At 37.2% G+C, this 16140-nt stretch overlaps 1 protein-coding gene across 3 annotated transcripts in view; it reads left to right on the forward strand.

Annotated features, from left to right (window-relative positions):
* The window catches only part of UVRAG (UV radiation resistance associated), a 323849-nt gene that overhangs the window by 210200 nt on the left and 97509 nt on the right, over window positions 1-16140 (forward strand). The gene's annotated exons all lie outside the window — the stretch shown is intronic.

The raw sequence follows: 16140 nt of genomic DNA on the forward strand, positions 1-16140 counted from the left end.
GTAAAGATGTTTACAGATTACTTTTCTTACAAAAAAAATCTAGAAGACACTGTGTTTAGACATTTCAATGTTCTTGAGATTTATTAACTGATTTTTTAGACACTACCTGTTGCATGAACTGTAAAGCTGTGTGTGTTAGGTGTAAAATATTTATAAGATGTATAAACTGGAATTTGATCATTTCTCTCTTTGAAAAAATAATACTGAATTTTTTTAAGTATATGGTAGCAATGATGGAACGGATCACTGAAAAGTAGATTTAGATGTTGTGAAAATAGTCTGTTTAACAAACAGATTTGAATAAAGCCTACTCTGTCATTTTAAAAAAAAACAGTTAAAACCATCTCCTTTTTTCCTTTTTAAAATAAATGATTAGTTTAAAATCAATTCTGTAAAGGCTAGATGTTTTTATAGAGCAGATACAGACTAAGAAAGCGAGCATATTATCTCAGCTTATTATCTAATTTGAGAGATAATAAAAATACCTTGTTTTGTGCCTTTTATTCAGTAACACTCCTTTCTTTACCTTGTCTTATGAACACATTGCAAGATTCATCAGGCATACCCCTGGGAGAGCAAGAAAGACAATCTGATTTTGAGCAGAGAATGATATGGCTGGTTGATGGGCGGTTTGGGACTAGTCTCTACAGTCATTTTGTCACTAAGAGTAAAGGCCCGATTATTGACTAGAAAGTACTTTTTAGATCAAGTTTTAGGACCAACTTAAAAGTTGTTAGTTCAGAATATCTATTTCAGTTTTTTGGCTTTTCCAGTGAAAATAATGTAATTATGCTTAAATGACCCAGTCCTCACTCCCTGCAAAAATATGCTGACATCAGGACCTATTTGTTTGACAACATTAATTCAGAGGAACAATAAGCAGTGTTTTCACACTCAAAACTAGCCAATGAAATAAAAGGTTACAAATATTAAATTAGAAATGATTCATTGTCATGAGTTTCACACATGGGTGTGCCTGAATGTACACTTGTATACACAGAGCAACATCAGACAATATTAGAAAAAGATCGATTCCTAGAACTCAGATAATCATTATGTTCACCAGATGTCTTTTGAGTAAAATATTCCTCTTTTCTCTGTTGTGTTTCAAACACTTGAACTCCTGGAAGACACTAAAACTCAATTTGAGTATACAGTCTCTTCATCTAGAAGTCATACACTTACTGAGGGTTAAATTGTTTATAGCTCTTTCAGTTGACTCTTTTCTACTTTAATCTTTTATGAAACGTCCTGCGGGTAGGAAACCTAAAGGGGAAATCCATGGACATATGAAGAAAGGCCAAAAAATAGGAGAATACACATATAAGGAAATAGAAGACTTTTAAGAATTTCAGAATTCTCAAAGGAGGAAATAGCATCCATAAAAAAAGAATGAGATTTTATGAAACAGAAATAGGTAGTTGTTGGGACTTCCCTGGTGGTCCAGTGGCTGAGACTCCATGTTCCCAATGCAGGGGGCCCGGGTTCGATCCCTGGCCAGGGAACTAGATCCCACATGCTGCAACTAAAGGTCCTGCATGCCGCAATTAAAAAGATCCCACCTGCCATGCAACGAAGATCCCGTGTGCTGCAGCTAAGACCAGGTGCAGCCAAATAAATTAAAAAGAAAAATAGGTAGTTGTGACTCAAGAGACATAGAAAAATGTATTTTTTAAAAAGACCCTTGTAAATAGTATACTAGACACACTTAAGCAGAGAATTTGTGAATAGTAAATAGAAATGAAAAATGTCACCCAGAATGCAGCCCAGAGAGATAAAGAGATATATGAGACAGAAGTTATAGGACACAGAGGTTAATTAAGAGGTGTAAACATGTATCTAATAGGAATATTCTAGGAATAGAGATTAGAGGGAATGGCAATGAAGAAGTGTTATTTAAAAGTGGTTGAGTAAAAAAATACAGAGGTAATTATGACAACAGAAAAGGAGACACTTATAGATACAACGGAGACTGAAAAATCATAAGAACATACTGTGAACAACTTTTAGGTAGAATGGAATTTTTTAGCAAAAAGTATATAAAATATAACAAAATTGATTTTAAAAGAAATGGGAAAACTGAATGAGATCTGCTTCCCGAGCATGATAGAATAGATATCTGGACCAACGCTGAAAATGTAGGATTAAAAAAATAATCTTTTTTTTTTTTTCTGATTGTCATTCTCTTAATGCTTTTTTTAAAAATTATTTATTTATTTATATTTATTTATTTTTGGCTGTGTTGGGGCTTCGTTTCTGTGCGAGGGCTCTCTCTAGTTGCGGCAAGCGTGGGCCACTCTTCATCGCGGTACGCGGGCCTCTCACTGTCACGGCCTCGTCTTGTTGCGGAGCACAAGCTCCAGACACACAGGCTCAGTAGTTGTGGCCTGTGTGCACAGACCTAGTTGCTCCGCGGCATGTGGGATCTTCCCCGACCAGGGCTCGAACCCATGTTCCCTGCACTGGCAGGCAGATTCTCAACCACTGCGCCACCAGGGAAGCCCAAAAAAAGAATCTTAAATGTATCTATTAGTTAACAATAAAATAAAGAATACTTAGGTCAAAAACTGAGTGATGGCAAGAACCTAGAGAGATAAGGTGAGCAAGCATTTGCCTTGAAGGCATTTAATAAACAGCCTGATCAGGATAATATGAGAAACAGACTTGGTAGACAAACTGATTTCTGGACATAAATACAAAAATACAAATTAAAATATGTGCAAGCTGAATCTAGCAGTTGAGAAGAGTCAGTGGCTCAACACTAAAAAGTCTTCCACATAATTCACTCATTAACAGATAAACAGAAATATCATGTGGTTGTTTTTTTACTGAGTGCAGAAAAAGCATTCAATAAAATTCAACACTTATTTAGAAAGACAATAATAGGTTTTGATTAGGAGCATAAACTGTAGAACCAGATGGCATGAGTTTGAATCTAAACTCTTACTTACTGTGTATGGTATTGTCTTGATTCCATGCTTGTTAGATGTTGGGCAGAGAACCCAACTATGCTGTGCCTGGACTTCTGACCTACAAAAAATATGAGCTAATAAATGAGTGGCTTTTTAAAAACTTGAGGTGTGATGGACATATAACGTATTAGTTTCAGGTATACAATATAATGACTCAATATTTGTATATGCTGAGAGCTGATCATGACAATAAGGCTAGTTACCATCCATCACCATACAAAGTTACAAATTTTTTCCTTGTAATGAGAACTTTTAATATTTATATGTTGTTTTAATCTGAGAAATGTTTTGTATTTTTTAAAAATAGTAATAGAAAACAGTTACATCATGTGACCTTGGACAAATTACTTGATCTCCCAGTGCTTTACTTTATTGTCTGTAAAATGGAGATAATAATAGTACCCGCCTCATTAGGTGTTTGGGTGGATTCAATGAGCTGGTATATGTAAAATATATTTGGCACATGGTAAAGCCTCAAATGATTGCAAATAGTACTAGTCGTTGTTATAGGAACTATTTGAAAACTAGAAAAAGCAGGGAATTTCCTTAAAATGCTAAAGAATAGTTATCAATCCTATAACAACCATTAGGCTAAATAGTGAAACTATTTCCATTAAAGTTAGAAAGCAGATAAGGATGCCAGTTATTATACAATAAAATATTTAAAAACATTATGCTTGAGGTCCTGGTCTATATAATTAAATGGAGAAAAGAGATGAAGTATAAATATTTTAAATAAAGGGACAAAATTGTCTTTTGCAGATATGAATGTTATGTAGAAGCTGTGAGGGAATCTACAAACTATTAGAAAACTAGCACATTTGTTGGATATAAGATCAACATGAAAATTAAGTAAATTCTATATACCAGTAATAACCAAATAGAGTGACCACAATATAAGTACCTTGTAATATATTTAATAAAAATGTGAAAGACCGGGCTTCCCTGGTGGCGCAGTGGTTGAGAGTCCGCCTGCCGATGCAGGGGACATGGGTTCGTGCCCCAGTCCGGGAGGATCCCACATACCGCAGAGCGGCTGGGCCCGTGAGCCATGACCGCTGGGCCTGCGCGTCCGGAGCCTGTGCTCCGCGACGGGAGAGGCCACAACAGGGAGAGGCCCGCGTACCACACACACACACACACACACACACACACACACACACACACACACACACACAAAATGTGAAAGACCTTTATCAATGAAAAATATATAGCGTTATAAAAATGATAAGGACATAAAATATGTGAATAAACGAATATACACATATATGTACCTGGTTTAACTAGGCCTTCTGCTACTCTGATTTTTATGAAAATATATCAGAAATTAGTTGGGCTAAAAAATAAATAGGATACCCAAATACTTTTTGGAGACTTTGGTTTTTTGTCCAGAAAATCATGGGAGAATCCCTTCCTCCTGTCAAGATTCAATTTAAAACAAAAATTTCCTTTTATAAGTTAGTGAGTGAAAACTTTAGCATGTAAATAGCAAAAAGAAAGAAAGGAAGGAGGAAAGAGGGAGAAAGGAAGGAAAGAAAGAAGGATGGAATCCAGACAATATAAAAAGCTTTTGGTTCAGCAGTTAAAAGAAACAGCTCAAAGAATTATGAAAGGATATTAATTCCATCAGTCAGATTTCAGTCAGGAAAGCAGAATCACTATGAGTCTTATGGTATAAGGGATTTATTATAAGCATAAGATATTACAAAACTGTGGGGGAAGCTGGAGAAGAATCCAAAAGGGGGAGTTGGAGGATCAGAGAAAGTCCCTAACCAGCCCTTCAGAAGCTTGGTGCAGGTTGGACAGCTCAGGCCAGGAGGTGGGAAGCAAGATCTAACCAGCTGCTGAGTGGAACCCCAAAGGAGAGCAGGTGGGGAAACATCTATGGAGGACTGTTACCACTGCATCTGTTAGTGGGCCTGGAGTCACTGTTTGTCATCAGCACCAGCAGTTGGGAACAAGAGCTAGATGCGGAACAGGAGCGCCAAGACCAGATGGAATCTGCAGGCAGCCTGTGTCTGTCTCTTACTGGGTCTAACCACCATTCACTTCAGAGCTTCATGGCTGCTGCTTCACTTCTGTTCTCCAAACCTCATGCCAACTTTTGTTCAGCTCTAGCCTGGATCCACACATGTGCTGGTATTCTGGGAAATAGTTCTTATTTAGTCAAGTGCACACAGTAAAAACCCACGACAGATGTGAATAGGCTCTGTATTCTATTCTAGGAATATAAAGATTACTAACACCAATAGTACTCACTCAGAAAATTATAGTTGCTCTTACTATGTTTCAGGTACTGTTGAAAATTATATAGTCACAATAGCAGTATGAGATTAATGCTGTTATTATTCCCCGTGTATTGATGTGTAACGTGAGTCACACACAGGTCAACTTTACTTCCAAAGCTACACATTGTTCTCTAGGGTTAGCATCAGCAACATTCTGGAGGAATCTAGTAAAATGGGGACATACTTAAAAACTGTATTCATACTAGAAAAAGTTGCTCAAAGGAGGGCAAAAATTAGAAAAAAATAGAAACAGCCTAAATCTTCGTCAGTAAGGAAGTAGAGAAGTAAAGTCTGAATATCCATGAGATAGAGTACTAATTAGGAGTTCAAAGAAATGCATTACATATGTATATCAGCAAAAATACCTCTTAAAAAACAGTACTGAGGGGAAAAGTGAGTTGCAGAATGATATACATGATCTATCATTGTTCATTTAAATATTTGTATTTTAAAAGTATAAAAAGTGATATATACAGATGTTCACCAAATTTATAAAGCTAGTAGCTTGTGGGAGGGGCCATGGCAGATGCAGTTGCTTGTCTACCCACAGCCATTCTTGGCTTCCTACTTATCAGCAGAGCTCCATTTTGTTAATTATTCTTTCTCTTCATTTGCTATATGGAAGGTGGGGCTCAGCCCCCAGCAGTAAATTACAACTGGCTTTTTACCAATCATAATTAAGTCCGTTCCATCACCAATGCTTGGTTTGTGCATAAACTTGTGTCACAGTTTTGGCCAGTTCTCTGGGGGTATTTCTGGGAATGGTTTTATGTACTAAGACAGATATGACTGGGCTGCTAGTAATACATATATAGTGGCAGAGTAGAAGGATGGGAAAAACTGGGTTCTGGATAAAGTCATCAAGTTCCTGAGTTAGCCAGTCCTGGAACTAATCTGTCTCCAGTCTTATTATTTAAATCAGTTGATTTGGGTTTTCTGTTAATTGAGGTTGAAAGCATCCTAACTGATGGTAGTAGGGATGGGGAACAAAGGAGGCTCACTTTTATCTGTAAGCATTTCATTTATTTTAACTAAAAAAATGCAAAAAATCAATTAAGTTTGAGTCGTGGGTATATAGTTATTTCCTCATTATTCTCCAATTTAAAAATAGAAGAGTGCCACTTAAGTTATATATACATCGTGAACAAAGACATGGGAATGATCATTGTCAGTTGAGGGGCAACTGGGAAATATTTCTCAGCAAATGAATCAAGAACCAATTTGTTTGTATGCATTTAATATATACTTACTTGCCTTTCACTCTCTGTGTAAGCTACCATTCAATTTGGGGCTCATATTTGAAATCACTGTGTTTTTTATTTGTAAAGAGCATCTTTTTTTTAATATATGAATTTATTTTTTGGCTGCGTTGGGTGTTCGTTGCTGTGCACGGGGCTTTCTCTAGTTGTGGTGAGCGGGGGCTCCTCTTTGTTGCAGTGTGCGGGCTTCTCATTGCGGTGGCTTCTCTTTGTTGTGGAGCACAGGCTCTAGGCACGCGGGCTCAGTAGTTGTGGCTTGCAGCCTCTAGAGCGCGGGCTCAGTAGTTGTGGCACACGGGCTTAGTTGCTCCGCGGCATGTGGGATCTTCCCAGACCAGGGCTCGAATCCGCGTCCCCTGCATTGGCAGGCGGATTCTTAACCACTGCGCCACCAGGTAAGTCCCATCAATCACTGTTTTAGTGCCTCATTTTTAAAAATGAATGGTCAGGGACTTCCCTGGTGGCGCAGTGGTTAACAATCCGCCTGCCAATGCAGGGGACGCGGGTTCAATCCCTGGTCCGGCAAGATCCCACATGCCACGGAGTAACTAAGCCTGTGCACCACAGCTACTGAGCCCGCATGCCACAACTGCTGAAGCCCACGCACCTAGAGCCCGTGCTCTGGAACAAGAGAAGTCACCGCAATGAGAAGCCCACGCACCGCAACGAAGAGTAGCCCTGCTCACCACAACTAGAGAAAGCCTGCGTGCAGCAACGAAGACCCAACACAGCCAAAAACTAAATGAATGAATGAATTGTCAGCCAAGGATCATCAGATATTTGGGGAGAGCTCTCACACGAGATACAGAAGCCAAAATAAATAATCAAAAAAGAAATGTGAAGGGAAGAAAGAATAGGGGTCAACAAAAAGTAAAAACACATAAATATCTAATGTTGTACAGCTGAACTAATATAATGTTATATGTCAATTATACCTCAATAAATAAAGTTGACTTTTTATAAAAAGCAAAATTTAAAGACTACTAATACGCTCTATGAGACAAGGGAAAGTACTACATCTAAGAACAAAAACAAGATGGTATGAAAATGAGCGTTCATTAAAAGACAAGCAAACAAAGCTTCAGAAAGTAAAATGATGGAATAAAGAAAAACAGGACAAAGTTGGAATGTGAAGTTAAGGAAAGCTCAAAAAAAGAAAAAATATAAAAAAGAAAAAAGTACAAAAGGCAGAGATTCAAAATATGAGAGAAAAGATAGGAAATCAGAGCCATTCTTCAAATATCTGATAATCCAACATTCATTTAATGGTGGGTACAGAAAAGGAAGAGGAAACAAGAGGGTAGGAAATTATTCAAGAAATAACATAAGAAAAATTCTAATAATTTGAAGGACTTGATTTCAGATTGTGGGAGCCCAGTGAGTGCCAAGCACTGTGATATTTCGAAATGCTAGAGGTAAAGTGAAGATTCTGAAGCGTTGCAGAGGGGAAAAAATACAATGGAATGGGAATTGTGATATCTGACTGCTCAAAGGCAACACTGAAAGGTAGAAAGTGATGGAACAGTGCCCTCAGAATACCGTGGGAAAATTATTTCTATAAGCTTTGCTTATATATGGCATCCCTGGGCAATACTGTGGGCTTGATTCTAGACCACCACAGTAAAGCAAATCGCATGAATTTTTTGGCTTCCTAGTGCTATAAAAGTTATGTTTACACTATACTGTAGTCTGTTGTGTGCAATAGCATTATGTCTAAAAAACAATGTACATACCTTAATGAAAAATACTGCTAAAAAGTGCTAACCATCATCTGAGCCTTCAGCCAGTCGTAACCTTTTTGCAATAGTAACAGCAAACATCACTGATCACAGATCACCATAACAAATATGATAATAGTGAAAAAGTTTGAAATATTGTAAAAAATTACCAAAATGTGGCACAGAGAGGTGAAGTGAGCAAATGCTGCTGGAAAAGGTGGCGCTGATAGACTTACTCGATGCAGGATTGCCACAACCTTCCATTTGTAAAAAATGCAGTATCTGCAAAGCACAGTGAAGTGAAGCACAGTAAAAACCAGGTGTGCCTATATCTGTCAGACTGTCAGTCAAATACATGGTAGAAAAGTCTTTTCAGACATGGAGGTCCTAAAAAAAAAAATCTCCCTATGCACCTTTCCTAGGAAACTCTTGGAAGATGTGCTCTATTAATACAAGGGAATAAACCCAGTAAAAGTAACACATCATTCAAGGAAAAGAAGGGATCCAGCACAGCAGAGAAGCAGAGGGATCTCAGGATGATGGTGAAGGGAAATTGTAGAAGGTCAGCTCTTCAACTGGCCTAGAGAGCAGGAGGACAAAGAAAGATGAAAGATTATCTGATGTATTTAATTATATTTTGAGGGAATTTTCATTGCTTTCAGGGAGTCAGAGAATGAATTACTTAGAGGTACATCAATAAATTTAACAAATGAAGAAATTAGATGGTAATTAACTCCAGGAAGAACCAAGTTGAAAAGAAAGAAAATATAAATATCATTCATTTTATGGCTCTACTCAAAATAATAATTATGTAGTTATAATACTGTAACATTGCACATTGATTTCACCAAAGAATGTGTTTTTGTTTGTTTGTTTATTTTTGGCCATGCGCAGCTTGTGGGATCTTAGTTCCCTGACCAGGGGTTGAACCCAGCCCTGAAGCGCTGAGTTCTAAACACTGGACTGCCAGAGAATTCCCCCAAAATGTGGCGTTGACCTTGTTGAGTGAATGGGAGGAAGAAGTGTGGTTGTTTTGGGAAGAGATGGGGAAGCAATGTGTAAGAGAGAGAAATCCTCATCTTTTCCAGTAGGTTGTTTTTAAAACCAGAGAATCAAGAAACAGGAATATAGAATATTAATTATGTATATGTAGGGTAAATACTTTAAAAAGCAGCTTAAAGCATTGAGAATTGTTGGCTCAGGGGGTTAGGAGTTGAGGGAGAGGTAAGGTATTACCTAAGAAACATATAAGCTAATATTTTTACCATCAAGTTTGTAGAGCAATTTGACTTTTTAAACCATGTTCATATATTCTTTTGATAAATAAACATTAATTTTTAAGTATGTTTTATTTATACAAAACCTTTTTATTTGTAAACCAATTTAATACAATTCAACAAACATTTATTCAGTGCCTGTTATGTAGATTATTGTACAAGAGAGATATGTAAATATATGATCTTAAAGCAAATCCGTAATGTGATTACCTGCTTCCAAATGGAGGATAAATACTGACGAATCTTAAAGCACCATCCATTCTGATCTGGGACTTGGGGGGAGGCTTCAGTGGATTGAGTATTTGCATTGGGACTCAAAGGATGAGAGGAATTTGAATGGGAGATTAAATGCCAGCTGTGGCCAGTGTTGTCAGGTCCCACCATGACTGCAAAAGTAACTATGTGTAGAAGAGTCTGGGAGAGCCGTGGGAGGCTATGTTGACTTCTCTGCCTTTCCTAGACATTTCTGTTAGTCACTTTTTCCTGAGGATTTATTCCTCCCTGCCCTATCACCCAGACGCTCTTAATTTTAGTATTGACTTTACCATGCTGTGTTAGGTGGTGGTTCTCTCTCTGCCGGCACCCTGCCTCTTCTTAAACTTTTGGTGTAATTTAGAGAGGGATAAGGAAAGAGAAAAGAAAACCTTGGTTTCACCTGACCAAATGTAGATTCCTGAATGTAAAGATAGGAACTCTCTTCCGTAACCTCACAGGCAACTAGATATGGCTGTTACCTCTTTTGAGGTCCTAAGGTTAAACAGCCATTTTCACAGTTTGAACATAATTCTTAGAAACCTCAAGAGTAATGTAGGACACATCTAATTGTTTGCAAAGGAATGTAATAATTTCATAACTATAACATAATTTACATTTAGGTCTTTAATCTATTTTGAGTTTATATACACTACCAAATGTAAAATAGCTAGTGGGAATCAGCCGCATAGCACAGAGGGATCAGCTCAGTGCTTTGTGACCACCTAGAGGGGTGGGATAGGAAGGGTGGGAGGGAGGGGGATGCAGAGGGAAGAGATATGGGGACATATGTATATGTATAACTGATTCACTTTGTTATAAAGCGAAACTGACACACCATTGTAAAGCAATTTTACTCTAATAAAGATGTTAAAATAAATAAAAATTTAAAAAATGGAAACTAAATAATAATAATAATTTATTCCTGTTATATGTCAAAACTGCTATTCAGAAGTAATGGGCCAAGTGTGTGTGTGTGTGTGTGTGTGTGTGTGTGTGTGTGTGTGTGTGTAACATCCTCCAAATTTAGGTTTTTGTGCTCTGGATTTGTTTTCTTTTATATTGTTGGGTCCATAAGAGGAAAGGCTGCCTTAGAACAAAATAGCAGAGCTAAACCATATGTTTTGTACCAAATTAGAAACAGGTGAAGATTGTTAAAATCCCGCAAGAGCTTACAAAAGCTTTAGACTGAAGTTTGTATTAAAGGCAGGTGGTTATATGTACAATAAAAAGCAGTCACCAGCACACCAGCTTATTGATACATATGTGATTGATCTTTTTGGATAAAAACAAGGAGGAGTTAATAAATCACTGCACATAGCTATAAAGATGTTTGGGCTTGAAAGCCTAGCCTGTAAGAGCAAATGTGGACCCTGAAGGAAATTTATGAAGCATAGACCCTTTTAGCTTTACTTAACAGCTAACATCTGACTGACCCAGGGGGACCATGGAAATTTACTGCTGGGCCATTCAAATATGTAAGCTGTTGTGTGATGTAGAACAGGTAAAGATTAGCCCAGTAACAAATATGAGGCTATAAAATAAAATGAGATTTCGATGACTTGTAAGTACTTGTCAAAGGTCAGCTCCAAATGACTGGTCAGAAATGGGAAAAACTTGTTGATAATTAAAGCAGATTGATTATGACAACCTAGGCGTTAGCATTGGTTGCTCCCAGATCAGTGATTCTTCAAGTTTCCTCCTCCTGTGAAATCCATACTTAAACAGAATGACTTTAAGGGCCTTTAAATTGTCTTTTTGTGTGCTGAAATTGGGTAAAATTATGAGTTGAGGTAATTCCTTTTGCAATTCCATAATTGAAATACATCTTTCTCAAATATATTCTGAATATATGGAATTTGTAGACAGCCTATTCATTCTAGAACACTGACTTTAGCTAACTTATGTATGCAATTTTGAGCTTTGACATCTAGAAAGCAGGTAGAAGTTTTTAGGCTTTCCGATAGATGATCTTGAATTAACCTTTAAACTTAGGTAGTTAACAGATTTATGCACACAGTTATTGAAAAATCAATTTAGTGAAATTAAGTGGATATTTCAAAAATGTGTGGATTTATTTCCAAGCTTTTTGTCTGCTTTGCTTTATGTAAGTCTCCAAAGTAATAAATGTGTGTAATATTGTTACTAGGATTTTAGGAGTTGCATTTTGGACTTTAATAAGATCTATAGTTATTGGTGTCAACATTCGCTGCCTTTTTGACTTACTTTACCAAAAGGTTGCCACATAAAAGCTAGATTTGGTTGTTTTCAAGGTATCAGCTTATGAAATCAGTGGTAAATTTGCTAATAATTTGGTTCATGAACATCTCATTTGTGAGTTGAAGAAATCCCACAGATTTTTTATAGAAATCTTCACTAAGTGAAATTTACAAAATAATACAAATGTACAAAATGGGATTATTACTGGGCGGGGGTGGGGCTTGGGTCCATGGTGTAGAATTAGTTTAAGATGAGGAGTCAAAAGGCACCAGTTGGAATTCTAGCTCTACCACTTCATCCCTACATTTACTCCTCCCTCCATTAAACCGGTAAAAATGTTCCAGACATTGTGCTCGAGGAACTAGGATACAGTATTAATAACAGTTTCCATTCTTGTGGAAGATACAGAGGCATAAACACGCAATTACAATAGTGTCAAAGGTCCTGCGTTGGTGAGTGTACAGGGTTCTATGAGAGACGAATAGCTAATCCCAACTTGGGGCAGGGGTAAGGTCGAGTGGGGTAAGATCTGTGGTTGTAGTTGAGTGTTAGAAAAGACCGTGTGACCTTGGGCACCTCAATAACAGTGCCTATAATAGGACAAGTGCTTGTATTGTATTGATAATGTATGCTAAGTGCAATACCTAATGCATAATATTCAGTAAATAAAATCCAGCATCAGCATCCCTGTTGTTATTTTGGCAGTGCTCACTGGCTCTTTTACTCTGGTGCTGGAGTTCCTTGCCTCCTATTAATATACAGCAAACATAGTATCTTCTCTTGTGGCACTTACAGATAGGTACTGGGGAGGTGACGCATAGTAATAATGATAATTGAATGCCTACTGTATCCTGGTAACTGTGCTGGGTCTTCGGTTTTTTTGTTTAGTTTAATTCTCACAAGCAGTCCTGGAAGATTGGTGTTATTAAACCCATTTTAGAGATTTGAAAACAGGTTCAGAGTAGTATGCCCAAGTTCACACTACAAGTAAGTAACAAAGCTGGGGGCCTGAGTCTATGCCTTTCTGACTTCAAAGCTTAACTTCTTACACCTAAATCCCCCTTCTACTTTTCTTTTCTTCTCCCCCCAGAAATAGGTATTATAATTAAATAAATAACTTTGATGTAAAGGTTTGAGCACTTAAGTGGCTTACAGAGCATATACCATTAGTTGCACTGATATATTTAAGCAAATCTATATTATGTGCACACATTGTGAAGTAGAAATTTAAAATGGTGAGCAGTTTTTCTTCCAAATTCATATTCCAGATGGAAACATCTTTTGGCATTACCAAGTATGTAGGTTTATGCACCTTGCACGCTTAATTGTAGTTTAAAAAAAAAAAATTTTACAGATTTTTGTGGGAAACAGGTGCTGTTAAACCTGGGCAAATGCAGGATGGCTGTTAATATTGTGGAATGTGATTTTGATTTACTTGGCAGAATTTTTATTTTATAAAAATGACTATTAAAATAGACATGCTTTCCATCCTTTAATTTTGCTCTGTTTGCTGAAATTTGCCTGTAGAATATTTTTCAACAGTTACTAAAAGGGTGTGGAAAAACTGGAAGGTTTCTAGAAGGAAATTGATTCTGAATTCTTTAACAATTTTCACAACCCTGCAACTTACAAAGTTTTTAAAAAATGGGGATTTTTTTAACCTTCTTACTGCAATTATTTGGAATTCGATTTCCCTGAAGTTCCCTTCTCTTTTTAGTATAGCTCTGTCTAAAGAACTATATTTAATATTGGCAAAGAGAATAATCTGATGTAAATCTTTTCATTATGTAATTTCTCCTTTAAAAACTTGTGATGGCATCTTATTACCTGTCATATCAAATTTAATATCTTTTTTCCACTGGCATATATGATTTCCTATTATACATTCTCTCTCTCTTCCTCCCCCAAAGGAGGAGAGGGGAAGATCACTCTTCTTCTCACTTTTTTATAAGGACTTTTGTCACCCTCTGCCCATGAATTATTTCAACATTGTTATCTTTTGTTTGCTGCTTCTTTGATCTATTCTCTCTCTCTCCTCACTTCCCTCCTAGACCTTTCCTCTGTGTTTTCTGAAACCCCTCTTCAATGACTATAATATATACAAGTCTTCAGCCTCTTTACTATATATGTGTAGTATACAACTGCTAGAGGTAAGTAAAATCTCTGGCTCTCTTCTGAAAGTATCATTTACCCTGGAGCCTTCTGAAGAGGAGACTGTTTCTTCTACCTCCCATGTCTCTGGGTCTAGAGAAGGTAATGTCAATTCAAAACCACTTCTCAGTAGCATGTACCTAGTGTTTTGACACTTGAAGTAGATCATTTTCAACACCTCTTTCTCTATATGATAAAATTATTTTCAGTAATAATCATCACATGAAACAGATGATAATAGCCAAAAAAGAAAAGCAGAAAATTTTCTTTTATTGAAAAAAATATATATACTTTTGAACAGTTTCTGTGTGCCCATCTTCAGGGAGCAATTTTAAAGGTTTGTATTTTACTGTACCTTGTTCAAGGCTGATTGTAAATATTTTTGTATCTGAATAACCTTATCTAAAACTACACCAGGAAAAAAAAATGATTCGGAACTAAGAAAAATTGCACATTGCTATCATTGTTTATTTTGAACCTACTGTTTAAACACGAGAATATGTGGGAATATGTTACACCAGACAGTCTGGGGACACAAACTGTGTCCAAAGGAAGCTTCGAAGATTCCAAACCATTTGAAATTTAATCAAATTGGAAGTGTGTAGTTTAGTCCACTTCGTTGGGCTGACTGTACAGCTGGGAGTTCTTTGAATTAACTTCCATGTTGATATAATATTTATTAGCATATGCATAATGAAAACTTCCTGATTTGAAGACTACATACATATAGAAATCAAACAGTCACTGCAGCAATTGTTTAGAACTTAGACCAACAAACGATTTTTTTTCTGGGAGGATTATTTTATCACTGGCATTAGGCATTAGATTTGTTGTTTTTAACCCATTTTATTATCATTTTTAAAGTCTCTACAGATTTATGCACCTCCTTATAGACTGCCCCCATCTTCCTGCCCTGGCTAGGCCACTGTCATTACCCTAGTGGCTTCATGCTTGTAGTTTCTCTTTTCAGTATTCCTAAATATTCTTCTCCCATCATCCTTACCTCTAACCCACTTACCTATGGGGAAAAAATCGAACTGTTGGAAAGATTGGAGCACTGTAAACTCAGGTCATCTATTTCAGTTGGACTAATACATCCTAGATATCTGATTCTCCTTCCACATGACGGTCTTAAACCTTCTCTCTTTTTTCCCCATCCCCAGTTGTCCCTTTCCTTCTTGATAAATCATCCCATTTCTGACTTTATAGAGAAAGTAGAAGCTACCAGATGGGAATACCTCAGCCTTCCATCGAAACACATCAAAACCTTGTGTAATCATCTCCATCATCTTCAAAATGCCCTCTCCTTTGTCGAGCCTGACCCAGCCCTCCAGTCCTCCAGCTGCTTCCTCCGAAAGTGCATCTGTATAATCAGCGAATTCTCCTGTATCTTCAGGCTCTTCTCAGGGAGTTCAGCCTATCTCTTTCCCTAACTGAACTTGAATTTTCCCTGAGGACCCCACGAGTACCCATTTAGTAGCTATTAATTTTCTTATGTGCTAGTAGGTATTCAGATTCAGGAGATGAGATTGGGGTTTTCTTCCTCTCGTTGGTTTTTCTAGATTCTTACCTCTTTACCCTGTTGGCAAAGGAAACATACGAAAACCTATTCCTTTGAGACATATGCTCTTCAACTTTACCACTCTTTCAATCTCTCAGTTATAACCCCATTACTCATCATGTGTTTTGGCAACAGAGAAACAAGAAACAGGTGACATAGGAAAGAGAAACAGTCTTTCTCTTTCTATTCAAAATCTTGCTGTTATGGGTGACACTAACACACAAGTGGATGATTCATTCAACACCCTAGCCTTTCATTTTCTTGATCTTTTGGCACCAGTGATCTCTTGCATCCCATAGTTTTTATCTACTCCCCTGGTTACTCTCTGAGTCACGTCATCATTTCTTTCAGAACACATCCAGAATCTGATTCAAGCATCCTGCTCTCTGATGACTACCTCAGCTCCTTCGGCTTGTGTGTTAGCCTCTTGTTCATTGTTCTT

This window comes from Delphinapterus leucas, chromosome 7, assembly GCF_059928025.1.
Source record: "Delphinapterus leucas isolate spDelLeu-1000000601 "Yukka" chromosome 7, BTC_Dleu_Yukka2, whole genome shotgun sequence".
Lineage (NCBI taxonomy): Eukaryota > Metazoa > Chordata > Mammalia > Artiodactyla > Monodontidae > Delphinapterus > Delphinapterus leucas.